This window comes from Sturnira hondurensis, unplaced genomic scaffold (assembly GCF_014824575.4).
Source record: "Sturnira hondurensis isolate 20B ecotype Veracruz unplaced genomic scaffold, ASM1482457v3 Scaffold0022910, whole genome shotgun sequence".
NCBI lineage: Eukaryota > Metazoa > Chordata > Mammalia > Chiroptera > Phyllostomidae > Sturnira > Sturnira hondurensis.
In genome coordinates this window covers 6,441,634-6,458,697 of record NW_028095541.1, presented here as the reverse complement: position 1 = coordinate 6,458,697, position 17,064 = coordinate 6,441,634, and positions in this window count along the sequence as shown.

Below are 17,064 nucleotides of genomic sequence, written 5' to 3'. Positions count from 1 at the left end.
TTTATTTTCAGCTTGGTTTTGGGAGGTGGTACAAGATAAATTCTACTTCACTGCCATCTTGCCATTCATCAAAACAGCATTTTTTTTCAAAGGGAGGCAGACCTCACCCCACTTTCTCTTGATCAAGTCATATTCTTCTCACTGAAATTGAAAGGGTAAAATTTTAGCTAAGTTTCTGTTAATCTTCCCCACCAGTCAGCCACAGAGCCTTGATATAATCACCAGAAGAGCCATTCTTTGAGGCTCTATGGTACATATGTATTTTAGCTGAGTAAAGGTATCAGATGAGAAGATGGAATAGTGTGCACTAACACTCTCAGAAAAAAATTTTTTTTATCTGATTAGCCTCTTAGTATCCAGAGCACAGTTATGGGATCCAAATCACAGAAATAGAAATGACTAAGACAAGATTCATGGAAAAGATGAAACATAGGGCATTAAAGAAAGAAATTGTTCATGTCTCTTCATCTCCTTTTCTCCTCACTGTATCCAATCCATTATGAAGTCTTGTCTACCACCTTGAATAGTTCATTTATCTTCAGCTCAATATGTATAAAAATGAACTCATAGTCCCATCCCCGCATCTGATTCTTGTCCCTTAGTCCTCTCCATTTCAGTGAATGGCACTACCACCTACTTCAAGTCCTGTGTAACACACTGTGCCACATCTTTCACTTCATCCTTTTTTTATAGTCCACACTCGATCTCCAAACCCAATATATCACATGTGCAAAATATGTGTCAGATCTATTCACTTCTCTCTGCCTTCAATCTCAATGCTCAGACTGTACTCAAATTCAATTAAATCATAATCTCAAAAGTAAGACTTAGGAATCAGTATATTTTAAAGTTCCCAAGGTGAATCCAATGTGTAGCCAATGTTAGGAACCACTGCTTTCCAGAGTCATATTCTCAAAATATAAATCATAGCCTGTCACTCTCCTGCCAAAAATCCTTTTCTGGATTCCCATTTTGATTAGAATAAACTCCAAGCTCATTCCTGTAGCCTACAAGACACTCAGAAGATGGTGTCTGTCCATCTCTCTAATATCATCTATATTCTCCTCTTTTTTCTTTTTTTTAAGATTTTATGTATTTATCTTTAGGGGGGAAGGGAAGGAGAGAGGGAGAGAAATATCAATGTATGGTTGCCTCTGGTGTGTCCCCTGCTGGGAACTGGCCTGCAACACAGGCATGTGCCCTGACTGGGAATCGAACCGAGATCGTGTGGTTCCCAGGCGATCATGTGGTTCCCAGGCCCGCGCTGAATCCACTGAGCCACAGCAGCCAGGACTGGCTTTCTTTTTGTAGTTCCAATATAACAAGTTCATTCATTCCCATCCCTGGCACTGGCACTGTCTTAGTATTCCCAAACTCAAAGGTCAACCTTAAAGTTAAGGTCCCTGACTCATTCCAAGAAAACTATCTTGTCTCTAGAATGGAGGAAAGTGTTATTGCCCCCTTTGTCGAATATTAATTGACTTTAGAGAGTTGGGTTTATTTCTGGGCTCTCTGTTCTATTCCATTGGTCTATGTGCCTGTTTTTATGCCAGTACCAGGATGTTTTGATTACAGTGGCCTTGTAATACAGTTTGATATCAGGTATTGTGATCCCTCCTACTTTGTTCTTCTTTCTCAAAATTGTGGCTGCTATTTAGGGTCTTTTATGGTTCCATATAAATTTATGAAGTGTTTGTTCTATGTCTGTGAAATATGCTATTGGAACTTTAATAGGAATTGCATTAAATCTGTAAATTGCTTTGGGCAGTATGGACATTTTGATGATGTTAATTCTTCCAATCAGAAAGCTGCAAATTAAAATCACAATGAGATACCACTTTACACCAGTCAGAATGGCTATCATAAACAAAGAAACAAACAACAAGTGCTGGAGAGGTTGTGGGGAAAAGGGGACCCTAGTTCACTGTTGGTGGGATTGCAGACTGGTACAACGACTATGGAAAATAGTATGGAACTTTCTAAGAAAACTAAAACTGAACGTGCCTTTTGACCCAGCAATTCCACTATTAGGAGTATATCCTAAGAACCCTGAAACATCAACCCAAAAGAACCTATGCACCCTGATGTTCATAGCAGCACAATTTACAATAGCCAAGAGTTGGAAGCAACCTAGATGCCCATTGGTAAATGACTGGATCAAAAAGCTATGGTACATTTACACAATGGAATTCTATGCTGCAGAAAGGAAGAAGGAGCTCCTACCTTTTGCAACATCATGGATGGAACTGGAGAGCATTATGTTGAGCGAAATAAGCCAGGCGGTGAAAGACAAATACCATATGATCTCACCTTTAACAGGAATCTAAATAACAAAACAAACAAGCAAACAAAATATGACCAATGACACTCAAATACGGAACAGGCTGACAGGGTCCAGAGGGGAGAGGGGAGAGAATCATAGGGGAAAAGGGGATGGACTCACATGAATAAGTATGAAGGACACATGGAGAATAACTAAGGTGGGGGGGCGGAAATGGGAGGGAGGCGGGGAGCATGGGGGGGCAGGGCAGGGAATATAAAACAAAACTGTACTTGAATAAGAATTAAATAAAAAAATAAATACAGAGAATTTAAAAAAAAGAAAGTGAACCCCTCAAAATAGTGAAGAAGCTTGGATCTTCCCTTGAACTTTTTCTTAGCCTTTTTCCATCCAGCTCTCCATCATACCATTTGAACTAGTTTTTACAGTGTTTAGCATACCATCTGTCACTGGTTTGAGAACCTTGTGCTAGGCATTCTCAACTCTCTTACCAGTTTTACAGTATGAAATCTAACTAAATGGCCGTTCAATATGCAAATCAACACCACAAGAAGAGACCATTACACATGCACATATCCCAAATGGCTATAATTTAAAACAAGAACATCATACCAAATTCTGACAAAAAGAAGGAGCAACTGAAACTCTCATATCTTTCTGGTATGAATATGAATATGTACAATTACTTTGAATAAATTTTGACAATATCTAGTGTAGCAAAAAAAATTACACTTACCTTATTATCCAACTATCCTATATGTAGGTATATAAGGAAATGGATGCATCTTTCCAAGAAAACTTGCCCAATAAACCTTATAGCAGTAATATTATTCCCAATAGCTCCTAACTGGAAATAACTCAAATATCTATCAGCAACAGAATAAATTAGCAAAGTGTGTTATATTCCCACAATGAAATGCTACAAATACAGCAAAAAAAAGGAAAATGCAAAGAAAAAAGAATTATTGGTACACTCAACAACATAGGTGAATTTTACAGACATAAGAATGGAGTAAAAGAAGTCAAACACAAAAATACATTGAAGAACATACTAAACCGATCAATGTGACCAGAAATTAGACTAGTGCAGTGGTTCTCAAAACAAGCAGCACCTGAGAATTTGTTACAAAAGAAAATTCTTGAACCCCACCCAGACCTACTGAATCAAAACTTCTGAAGGTGGAGCATTGTCATCTTTGCTTTAACATGTCTTACAGATTATTCTGGAGTAGTGTTTAACTCTTAGGGGAATGTTTACTAGAAAGGGAAATGAGACAACTTTCTATGGTGCTTGAAATATTCTACAACACCCAAGACAACAGGCATTATTATATAAACGAAGAGAAAATACAAAGGAGTAAGTGTGAGCTGGTGTTCAGAAATAGGATATGGACTGGCTGAAGGAATTAGAAGTTGCAAGGGTGAGGAGTAGAAGAGGGTAGCTTGAAGTGGTGTTATCTGCATTTGCCAGGCTGGTGCTCTCCATTTGAGCTCAGCTGCCTCTTTGCTCTCCAATCATTATCATCAAGCCTGTAGAATCCCACCATTTGTCCTACCCACAGAGTAGTGCTCAGCCATGGGCTTTGGTTGCTAACTGCTCTGCTTTTGAGAATTTCTTCCTAATTAATATAACTCTCATCTCCTTAATGGAATGAGTGAGTTTTGTTCCAAGAACCATTTCATTTGACTGTGGCTCTGAGAGGTGGTGAAGGAAGTAAAGGATCTTGCTGAGTCTCCCAGAGTCATCATTTTCCTGTCCACTCCATCAATCCACTTACCTTAAACACCTGTCAGGAAGAAGTTGAAATACTAACTGAGTTGCTGTGTCCAAAGCTGACTGCTGGGGTGCATGCCCTTGTTGACATCTGACCTGGGGGGTGGGCCAGGAAATTCATAGCATCCAACATGTTAGCAGCCAATCAGTGTTGTCTTCTTGGTGTTTTCGAACTGTAGAAGTGTGTTTGTTTATGAAAATAGAGACGGTTATTGAAGAAGATATAAAATACAAGAAACATTGTACCGAAGGCAATGATGTTTCAGTCCCCTTCAAAGTAGGCATCTTGGGACTTCATACAGTTCTCCCAGTCACCATCAGCTGCCATGTCATATTTTCCTGCATCTCATCAAAGGTCTGAAATCTCTTCCCTTTCAAAGGCGATTTTAGTTTGGGGAAAATCCAGAAATCACAGGGTGCCAAATCTGGGCTGTAGAGGAAGAGAGTCTGACTGGATGATTTGGTGGTTCACAAAAAAACTCTACATGAGATGCGATGCATGAGTGGGCACATTGTCATGATGAAGCTGCCAATCACCAGTTGCCCATAGCTGCAGCCTTCTGAGTCATCTGAATAGTTTCTGTGGAGGAATGTTACAGCTTAACACAAAATTTGATGCAGATTTGTTGCTCTATTCACTCAGTCATTTTGAATGGGATGGCCACACAGTGCACATGCTCATTCAATAGTGTCTACTGCCCCCACTAACTAGTACAATGAAGTTGTTGTTCACAGGTGCACATTCTAGTCCACGCTCCTTGTCTGCCAGGTTACGTGGATGTCTTGCTAACCATTCTCATATTAAAAATGGCTGGACTTTTTTAGGACAAACCTCACATTTTTAGAGTTAAGTTGCTTCCTGGAAAGGTCACTCACTCTTTTCCCTTTGTAATCCTTTTCTTTTTTAATTTTATTGTTTGAACTGTAGAAGTTTCAAACTAGAAGGACCTTAGAGATTTTCTAGTCTATCCTCTCATTGGGTTAATAATAAACTGAAGTAATAAACACACAGCTCCTAGTGTGTTTATAATAGCTCCTAGGAAGAATGCTTAGCAAGTGTTCCAGCTACATTATCCATGCGTCTCTCCAAAGAAGACCATCTGGAAAAGTAAGTGACTGCTGTTTCAGCTCCTAATTCTGTTTACTTTTCCTTGTAATGCTTGCCTCTCAAAACAGTGGACTTGAGGTGGGAATATGTTTCCTTATTGAAAACTCTTTTTGTTCCCAGAGAATTAGCTTCCCTTAAGAACCCAGAGAACTGAAGATGCTTACCTCAGGGATGTAAAGATGCAGGACCATGTGCAACAAAATGGCCTGACTGTCCCAAATACCATATTAACACCATATTTGGCTCTAAAGTTTGGATTGGAGCAGTCTAGCTCTCATTCTTGAGTTCGTCTGTTCCTGATGTAGAGCAGCACTATGAACAGTGGCCCTCTTCGGCATGAAAGACACAGCCCTTCTACTTGGAGTACTCTGACCTGATGTGAAAAAGAGATCATGTGGTATGATAGAAAGATTACTGGATCTAGAGACATGCATTCGAAATCCCAGAATATTGGTCAAATTATGTTACTTCTCTATGTCCCATATTTCTCAGTTCTAAACTGAAGATTGTAATGTCTGCTTTCCACAGTTGTATAGAAAAAAAAAACAGTGTCCATAGAGTACTTCACACAGTGCCAGGCACATACTAAGAACACATTAAATCATACCTGTTATTTTTAAGTATATTTTATTGATTATGCTATTACAGTGTCCCATTCTTTCTGCCCTTTATTCTCCTCCACCCTGTACCCCCTGCCTCCCTCCAGCATTGCTCCCCCTTAGTTCATGTCCATGGGTCATAAATATAAGTCCTTTGGCTTCTCCATTACCTATGCTATTCTTAACCTCCCCCTGTCTATTTTGTACCTACCATTTATGATTCTTTTTCTCTATACCTTTCCCCCCATTTTCCCCTTTCCTGAAGATAACCCTCCATGTGATCTCCATTTCTGTAATTCTGTTCCTGTTCTAGTTGTTTGCTGAGTTTGTTTTTGTTTTAGTTTTTTTTTAGGTTCAGTTGTTGACAGCTGTGAGTTGTCATTTTACTCTTTTTAGTTTTGATGTTCTTTTTATTTCATACGTCCCTTTAACATTTCATATAATAAGGGCTTGGTGATGATGAACTCCTTTACTTCAACCTTATCTGGAAAGCACTTTATCTGCCCTCCCACTCTAAATGATAGCTTTGCTGGATAGAGTCATCTTGGATATAGGTCCTTGCCCTTCTTGACTTTGAATACTTCTTTCTAGGCTCTTCTTGTCTGAAAGGTTTCTTTTGAGAAATCAGCTGATAGTCTTATGGGAACTCTGTAGGTAACTGTCTCCTTTTCTCTTGCTGATTTTAAGATTCTCTCCTTATCTTTCATCTGGGGTAATGTAATTATGGTATTCCTTGGTGTGTGCTTCCTTGGGTCCAACTTCTTTGGGACTCTGAGTTTCCTGGACTTCCTAGAAGTCTATTTCCTTTGCCAGATTAGGGAAGTTTTCCTTCATTATTTTTTCAAATAAGTTATCAATTTCTTGTGCTTCCTTCTTTTCCATAGGCACCCCTGTAATTCTGATGTTGGAACATTTAAAGTTGTCCTGGAGATTCCTAAGCCTTCTCATTTTTTCCAGTTCTTGTTTATTCATTCTATTCTGGTTGAATGTTTACTTCTTCCTCCTCCTCCAACTCATTAATTGGAGTCCAAGTTTCCTTCCCTTCACTGTATATTTTGCTTTATTTCACTTTGCATAGCCTTCACTCTTTCCTCTATTTCGTGACCATATTCAACCATTTCTGTGAGCATCCTGATTACCAGTGTTTTGAACTGTGCATCTGATAGGTTGGCTATCTCTTGGTTGCTTAGTTCTTTCTCTGGAGCTATGATCTATTTTTTCATTTGGACCATATTTCTTGTTCTCAGCACACCTGTTATGTTGTAAGGGGCAGGGCTATAGGTATGCACAAGGGTAGGGCAACCCATGTCACTGTGTTGTGGCACTGTATGTAGGGGAGAGGTCTAAGAGGGAACAATGCCACTTGCTTGGCTCTCTGCTGGCTTTCAGTCACTTTCTCCACTATCTATAAGCAAATTGGGCCCTTCTGGTGCTGATTCCCAGATGAGTGGGTTTGTGTACATTCTAGGACCCTTTGGGTCTTTCCACTGAACTCTCCTGTGAGACTGAGAGTTTCTCCCACCACTGCAATCCCCACAGGTTTTTACATCCAGAGGTTTTGAGGCTTTCTTTTCCTGTGCCAAAACCTTTTGTTGTGCAGTTTGTCTCACTCCCCAGTTGTTCCTCCTGGTTTATCCACCCACAAATGTAGTACTGCCAGCTGCCACCTCGCCCATTCAGTCCTCCAGCCACCACCTTTCCAGGCATCCTCTCTGCCCCAGCTGCCCATCTCCTCCCAGTCTGGATGAATGTTTCTTTTTTAACTGCTTGGTTGTTGGACCTCCATATAGTTCAGTTTTCTGGCATTTCTAGTTGTGTTTTGTTTTTAAATTTGTTGTTCTTTTTTTTAGTTGTGCAAGGAAGCAAAGTGTACCTACCTACACCCCCATCTTGGCCAGAAGTCATGAGACTTGTTATTTTCATTAGGTGGGTAATCATGAGCAAGTCCATATGAGGTTCCAGACCATATTCCAAATGAAGATGGTAATATCCACCAGATATACATGTTATGATGGTTAAATGATGTTATGTTTCTAAAATGCCTTGCAAGATAACTGGCACATGGAAGACACTCATTACTTGTCCATTGAATTTGAATAGAGAGCAAAGAGATCGTATACCTAGGAATTGGGCATGGAGGTTTTTAGTCCTACTTTTCCAAAAGCCAGGGTCTTTACATTCATTTAGAAAATCTGGTAATTGCAGAGCCATCAGTTGTAGATCATTTATCTTAAAGACAGAAAGTTGATTAGGACTTGTTATGAGAAGATTTTCTAACAGCACCATCTTGTTCAACATCAGTTCTTATCACCTGGATTGTCTGTTTCTCACATTCTTTGGGGAACTGTGACAGGATTTGTTTTGGAGAAACAGGAAGAACAGTCCATGACACAGACTGGCCACAGCCAGATGCCTTGATTCTACTCCTTCAAATATGGCAGTTTAGTCTGACTACTGCACAGAGGTGAGGAACACTCAGGCAAGTGGAATAAATAGAGAACCTTTAGAGAGCAAGAGAAGTGCTGGACATTAAACCTGAATAAGTTCTTTGGAAGTTTAAGAGGAGCACCAAAATATCTGACTGGGAGGAACAGGAAGGATGTCCCAAAGGAGGGCACAACTGACCCTAGCTTTGAGGATGAGTAGGCGGCATTCAACAAGTAAAAGTAGAGGAAAGAAACATCATATGCAAGGGCAGAAAAAGTGAAATAGCATAGCATGTCTGTGACAAGAATTTAATAAGGCTCAAGTGCAGGATGTGTGAAGAGTGCACAGAAGGCTGGACAGTAAAAAACTGAATATCTTTGTAGGACAAAATAAGGAGTGTGGATTTGATATTTAAAGAAATGGGAGATATAAATAGTTTTAAGCTGGGGCACAGTGTCATGATCAGATTTGTGTTTTTGGAATCTAATCTTACTACGCTGGGGAGAATGGACTGCAAGGAGGAGAGACAGAGGCATATGAACCAGTTAGCAGGCTGTTGCAATAGTCCAAGGGAGAAACAATTAAGGTCTGTACTAGGGTAGAGACAATATGGAGCAATAAGGATAGAGAAGAGGAACCTAGCCTTTGTTATCAGTTCAATGTGAAGGTTGAAGGAAAGCAGGGGTAAAGATGATTCTGAAGTTTAAATTTTAAGAAAATAGGTTAATGGTGATGCCATTAACCAAGATAACAGACATACAGTTGGGGAATAATGAGTTATGCTAAGTTTGAGGTATATGAAAGGTATTTAGGTAAAAATTACAAAGCCAGATATTTATATTCAAAATGCAAATCATGATATATTATCCATATTTTGGATATTATAGTTTTATCTATTTTTCAACTTTGTTGAGATATGATTGGCATAAAACATACATATGTTTAACATATATAGTGTGATGATTTGATACTCATATATATTGCTAAATGATTACAATAAGGTTAGTTAACACCTTCATCTCCTCACATAATTACCATACTTTTGTGGAGATAACATTCAAGATTTATTTTCTTAACAACTTTCAAGTATATAATACAGTATTGTTAATTATACTCATAGTCGCCACACTGTACATTAGAAACAACTCTGTGAAATAGATGCCATTATTAGTCACATTTAATGGATGAAGAAACTAAGGCCCAGGGAGGTAGAGTGATATGCCAAGTGGAGTTGACTCTAGACTTCTAGTATTTGTACTTTACTACTCTGAGAGAGAGAGAGAGAGAGAGAGAGAGGGAGAACATTAAGGACAGGTCCCTGAATACAAGCTGTGATGTACCTATCATTGTTCTGCAAGTGGTGACCCAGAACCTAAATTGGTGCTGTGCCAATTTCCCAAGTTATTTCCTGTCATTCCATTGAAAACAACCTCTGGAAGCTAATCTGGGGAAAGTTATACTTGGCTGTTGACAACAGCCCTTCCACCTGACCCTTATGTAGGAACCCATATTGCCCTTCCACCTGACCAATATGTAGAGGCTATCATGGTGCACCCACAGTCCCCTTCATTTGCTCTGGACTTAGGCTCAGATGCATTCTCATTGGCTTCTAAGAAAACAACTATGGTGACTGAAACACACACAGACATCACACCATTTATGAAGAAGCATGCAAGCTTTGGGGAGCTTTTAGTACCCAGGTGAGTTATATAAGGAAAGACTTTTTGGAATTGCAGTATTTTGTCTGTTTGCCTTTTTCCCAGTCTTAGGCACTTCTCCATGCAAGAGACAAACCTTCAATGATCACCTCCTGAATGGTTTTTCTTGGCTTTATTCTTTATTTGCCGCCTATCAACTGCTTCCATCCTCAGAGGCTTTTCTAGTCACACCAAGACTTCTGTGGTTTTAATTAACCAAATGGTTAGGTGCCATCAGCCTCCTTCCATCAATTTATTAGTCATTTCCTTCTCGGGCTCATTAATGAACATACTTAATAACACTGTTTCCAGTCCCAAGGCTCTGAAGCCCTCCCCCAGCCCCCTGCATTGCTTTTCTCCTTGCCAGGAGCTGCTGGACACTCATACCCTGGTTGCCTCTTTCTGCATCAGTTTGAAACTCATAAATATGAACTCTTCAAGGTTGGAGAGCAATCTCTGGGCATGCGTGGGTGTGGGGATGCATATGCATGTGCAAAAGAGGGAGGGAGCAGCGGGAGTCTGAGAGAGACAGACATAAAAGAGAACCACAGGGAAAGATGATGAAAATTTTTCCATAACACAGTTTTTATCCACAGGCCTTTTGAAAATCAATTGCATACAATACACATTCTTTATTCCCTTATCCACAGCCTGTTCTCACTGCTGTCACTGTGCCACCTCACCCCCTGTACCATGAATCACAGGCTCATAAAAGGTCACAACTGGAAGGGGCCTTAAAGGCCATATAGCACAAATTCCTAGTTGTTCAGATAAGAAAATTGGGGCTTAGAGGGGGCCTAGATATTATGCACCTTGGGTCACCACTTCCCCAAATGAGTGTTACAGGTAGTAGACAAACTGTCCACTTTTGGCAACAGAATGCACATACACACATGCACACACATGGACATCTTTCACCTAAACTCTATGAACAAATCCCTGCCCTGAGGTTAAGAGGATAGAGTCAGAAACCTGCTGTTTGGGTTGAAATCTTAGCTCTGTAAGTCACTGCATTCATTTCCCAGGGCTGATGTAACAAATTACCACTAAGTTCATGGCTTGAAACAACAGAAATTTATTACCTCACAGTTCGGGAGGCAAGAAACACTGGCAAATGGCAGGGTCTGTTCTTTTCAGAGGTTGTGAGAAATAAACATCTTCTAGCTTCTGATCTATAATCCACATAACTCCAATATCTGCATCCGTCTTCACATGGTTTTCTTTTCTGTGTGTCTGTGTGTCTTCTCCTCTTCTATAAGGACATCAGTCATTGAACTTAGGGCCCACCCTAAATCCAGGGTGATTTTGTCTCAAGATCCTTAACTAACATCTGCCTCAATAACTAATAAGACTCTATTTCCAAATAAGCTCACATTCTAAAGTTCCAGGTGTATGCGAATTTTGGTGGGCATTATTCAACTCACTACAATCATGAAATCTCCCTGAGCCTCAGCTTCCTCATCTGAAAAATGGGGATAATAATGCTACTCATATTCCATAGTTCAGATTTTGAAGGTTAAATAAGTTAATAGATAGTGAACCACTCAGGTCAGTGCCTGGAATGTAGTAAGCACAATGCTGACATTCTAGCCCCATTGAATCCTAAAGTTCTCAGAGAATTCTATCAGTTTTTTGTTTTCTTTCTTTTCTTCTCATTTCCCTTTATTTTTTTTAATACTTCATATCTCTTAAACTAAGAACAGTGTTTGTCACATAACACAGGTTCCTTAAATAATTGTTAAATGATACGTGCTTGTTTTGGAATCATACCCAAGGGAAATCAATCTCCACAAACTGATGGGACCCTGGAGGACCCACCCACACACTCTTCTAGCTAGGGAAGATAGAAATCATCCAATCCCTTGGGGAAAAAATGAAATTGTATGGGGATTTTTGGAGAGTGCAGGCTTACAAACATTGTTAAAGGCCACCCTTAGGCCACACACAGCACTAGGGAAGACAACAAATTAGGGATATTTGAATCACTTATCTCTGTGGATACAGCTACAGCTATTGGGGTGGGAGGAGAGTGACAGAGGAGGCAGGCAGGCAGGCAGGCTAGCAGGCACCAGCTGCTGGTTGACCGGGTCAATGAGGGCCTGCAAGTCTCTAAATACAATCCCCCAAAAGGGTTCTGGGGACATTGCTAGCGGGGCTAAGAGAAAGAGTCATGGGGCTCCCTATGGGCTAAGTCTTCAATTGGATATTGTCTCCCAAAGGATGCCCTTACTAGGGAAAGTGCCTGGCAGGGGCTGAGCCAGCTGCCCAGCTGTCCCACAGGGCTCAGTGTTATCTTTCCATCTCTCCCTGTGCACAGGAATTTGCTCCTAAAGTTTGGGTGCAAGATACTTCTTTGTGTGTATGTGTGTGTCGTGTGTGTGGTGTGTGTGTCACTGTGAGGTGTTCATGTACCTGTCTGTTTTGAGGAAAGGTCGCTGTCCAGTTCAGGAATGTGTAACCTAAGCCAGTTTCCAAGGCCAAACCTGGCAGAGAAGCTGAGATCCAAAATTAGCACACTGACCTGAAGCCTCAACCTGAATGTATAAGAGTGCACATGACAGCAGGCTGGGTGGAGTGGGAATAGGGAGGAGATATCAGGGAACTTGGAATTGGGTCTACCTTAGTGGGAATGCAGGTTCACAGTATTATCACCCACCATGCTTCCCAGGACCTTGATCGAGGTGTAAGATAGCCAGTTGAGAGACAATTAATTAGTAGCTGGTATTTAGACCTCAGTGTGTTACTTGACTGGGAATTTGGTTGGGCAGAATAAGGAATCCAAAAGCTAACATTTATTATGTACCAGAGGCCAGGAACTGTGTTAAACTCTTTACAAACATTGGCCATTTGTTCCTTGGAATCTTCCTGAGATATTTACCAATGATATCCCTTTTTCTATTGAAAAGGCTGAGGGTTAGAGGGTACATAGCTAGGAAGTGATAGAGCCAGAATCATAACCTAAATAGGTTGACTTCAAAACCCACGCTCTTAACCATTACACTGTATTATCCTCAGAATAGGGCCCAACCTGAGGCCAGTGTACAAAGCAGGGGCTGTGGCTAATGTTGGGGGTGTGCTTAATAGTGGTTAGTATTTTGCCACTGTCTCAGTTTTTGTCCTTTTATTTTTATTTTTTAAATATTTTATTTATTTTTGGAGAGGAGAGAGAGACAGAAACATCAGTGTGTGGTTGCCTCTCACACACACCCCCACTGGGGACCTGGCCCACCATCCAGGCATGTGCTGCAACCAAGAACTGAACCAGCGACCCTTTGGTTCATAGACCAGCACTCAATCCACTGAGCCACACCAGCTAGGGCTGTCCTTTGTTGTTGTTGTTGTTGTTAAGATTTTATTTATTTATTTATTTATTAGACAGAGGGAAAGGGAGGGAGAAAGAGAGGGAAACATCAATGTGTGGCTCCCTTTGGCACACCCCCTACTGGAGAACTGTCTGGCAACCCAGGCATGTGCCCCAACTGGGAAGTGAACCAGTGACCCTTTGGTTCGCAGGCCTGCACTCAGTTCACTGAGCCACACCAGCTAGATTTTTATCCTTTTTTATTTTTATTTTATTACAGTTCTCCCAATTTTTTCGATTAATTACTGCAGCAAAAATAAAAAGATTTATATGTGAGGTAGCGCCCCCTTGTGGGTGGAGTGTTGGTAGCAAGTAAATAGGGGCTTTCTGAAGATTTTATTTATTTATTTATTTATTTATTGTTGTTCAAGCACAGTTTTCTCCTTTTGCCCCCTCACTTTCCCCCGTCCCGCCTCCCACACTCAGTCCTACCCCCCTTTGGCTTTGTCCATGGGTCCTTTATACGTGTTTCTTGATAACCCTTCCCCTTCTTTCCCCCATTAAAAAATCTTCATTCATCCAGAATAATGGGGGAATGAAGATGTTTTAAAATTAATTTGGGGGGCATGGTTGATTCCAAGGTACTTGGTGTAGCCTGGGGAATTTGCAGTCCCAAGAGGGCTGGCTGATGGAAAGTACCAAGTTATCACAAAAGTACTGAGAGAAAGGCACTAAAATGAGCTTCACTGAAGAAAGGTCATCTAATGTACTTCAAAACTAAAAATGCTAAAAGGGAGTTTAGAGAAGAAACCGAGAGATCAAGCTCAGTTTCTGAGGGAAATTAAGAAAACAGAAATTAAATTAACAAAACCTGATCAGAAAGTCCTACATGTTACAATAATGATTTTATTGTATTATAAATTAAATAATCAATAAGTATTTAATAATATTAAATGTTATTAATGGTAGTAGTTTCAATTTATGGAATTCCTATCATATGCCAGGTTTTTACACATACAGTCTTTGTAAAATTCCTGCATAGTGGAAATTATCATTTCCACTTTATACTGAGGAAAATGAACCTCAGAGGACAAGTGACTTGAAGGCCACACAGCTAGGAAATGGCAGAGCCTAGATCTAGACTCAAACCTGTCTCTTAGAGAATATTTCTCCTTAAATTGTCATTAGCATCTGCAAATCATGTAACTCTCTTTTGTGTGCCTGGCACTAATCTGGACTCATTTGATTTTCACATCAACCCTATGAGGCAGGAAGTATTGTTATCCCCTTTCTACAGATTAGGAAACTGAAGTACTGAGATGGTAAGTAACTTGCCAAAGGTCACACAGCTAGCAAGTGGCAATATCACTATTCTAACTAATACCTGTCTGACTTGAGGAGCAGTATTCTTACCACTTTTGTACACTGCCTCTCCGGAGACAAAGCAGACCCCAAAGCCTCAAAGTACAGTTCATTCTATAATGTCCTCAGAATCAATGCAAGAAGTTGAGGAATGACCAGGTTTGAGATATCTAAAATAGTGCCCTCTCCTAGTGCTTCTGTCTATGTTTCCTTCCCTTGCTTTGCTTCTTTTCATAGCACATATCACTTGTTGATACTATAATTTCTCTAGTTTTGTTCATCATCTGTCTCTACCACCAGACTGTGTGCTCTTTGAAGACAGGGAGTTTCACTGTCTTTCTCTATTCCCCAATAGATTGGTTCATGAAAATGGTAGGTATTAATTAATATGAACAGGCTGAATCCTAGCCTGCAGGTCTTTCTCAACTGTTCTGACAACCTCTCTTCTAGATCGAAGCTGAACTAAACAAAGTTGTGAAGGCTAACAGTGATCTACAGGTCACCATAACCAGCAGATTTGTAATCCCCAAATCACTGGATCTCTCAGTAGCCTTTAGCCCACTTGACTTTCCCATCATTCATTCAACAACTATTTCTTGAGCATTGCATAGTAGTTAAGTGCACAGACTCTGAATCAGTTGGCCTGAGCTTGAGTCTGAGCTTTGCTGTATGACTTTGAACAAGTTTCTTAACCTCTTTGTGTTTTAATTTCCTCATCTATAAAGATGAAAAAAGAATATCTACCACATTCACCTGTCGGTGAGTATTAAATAAGCTAACATGTTTAAAGATTTTGGAATATACTAATGTGTTTGTGTTTGTTACTTAAAATAAAGTCATGGCAGTTACAAGGGATAATACAGTAAACAAAATAGATGAATAGTCTGCACTCTTGGAGCTTACCATCTAGTAGGAGAGATAAATAATAAACAAAGAAATCCATACCTTTGTGCCTCTTTCATATCTATCTAAACATTAAATGTAACTTAATGATTTAATGTTCTTATTTAATTGCTGAAAAATTCCTAGATGATCCTTTTCTCTGCCACCTGTATTCACATCCACTCTTCCTCATTCTCTCTCTCTCCCTTTCTCTCTCTCTCTCTCTCTCTCATCAGTGATTCCACCAATCTATTATACTCAGAGCAGAGCATCTTGGCCTGAATTCAAACTGTCTCTGCTTGAATTTTGCCTCTGCAACTTACCAGCTGTGTGATCCTGGGTAAGTCATTTAACGTGTATACCTCAGTATTCTCATCTTTAATATGACAATAACAAAGCACCAACTTCAGAGGGCTACCATGAGAATTAAGTTAGAGTTTTTAATCCATACAAACCTCTCAGGACAGCAGTGGCACATAGCGAGTGCCTAATAAAGTTTAACTATTTTATCTATATGTTGAAGAGTCCCAAAGCTCTGCTTGGATTTCCAAACCGTACATCCACTTATCTTCTTGGAATCTACAACTGGATATCTCAAAGACACCTCAAACTTGATTTATTCAAAAGTCAACTCATGACCTCTCAACACATCCCAAATTAGTCCTCTTTTGTGTTGTTTTCTTTATTAATAACACCATCAACCACATAGTTACATAAGTCCTATCCTAGGAAGTTGTTATTGCCCTTTCCTCTCACTCAGTGCCCATAGCTAATCCATCAACATGTCCTACAGTAATGATTAAGAGGAGTTTATCATTATTGTTAACAACAGAGACTTTGGAATCAAGCATAGTTAAAATGTTAGTTCTACCACTCGTTGGCCGTGTAGCCAACCCTTTCTGTCTTAGTTTCTTTGCCTTTGCAATGGGAACAATAATGGTATGTATCCCCTTGGATTGTTATGAGAATTAAATGAATTAGTACATATAAATGCCTTAGAGCAATGCCCAGGATATAGATAAATAATTGTCGGGTGCTATTTTTTTTAATTCATGTGGCTTTTTTGCTGTTGATTTTAGCTGTAGTCTTGGCTTCCTTGTTATTGTGACCATTCTTTCATGTGTTTACTTCTTCTGTAGGAAGCAGAGCTGAAGGAAATGAGTTATGGAATGCTAGTGGTAAAATCTCTGCAGCGAAGCCACAGATGACCTTAAGTCAAACAAAACTGCACAGTTGGCTCACATTCTCATCTATATGTTGTATTGTTAGGGGGCAGTTGGTGCCAACCTGGTACATGGTAAAACCTGGCATTTAGAGAAGACCAAAGCCATCCCAGATTAAAATGACTAGAAACATTCATTCAATCAATAAATCTTAATAACTGAATTCCTACTATGTGCTAAACACTAAGGAGATAATTGAGTTAGATCCAGCCGTACCCTCAAATATCTCACAGCATCTAATGCTTAGACAAGAACTGTGGAGGCTAGCCCTGGCTGATATGGCTCAGTGGATTGAGCACTGGCCTGTGAATCAAAGGATCACTGGTTCAACTCCCAGTCAGGGCACATGCAGACCAGATCCCCAACATAAGAGGGCACATAAGAGGCAACCACACATTGATATTTCTTTC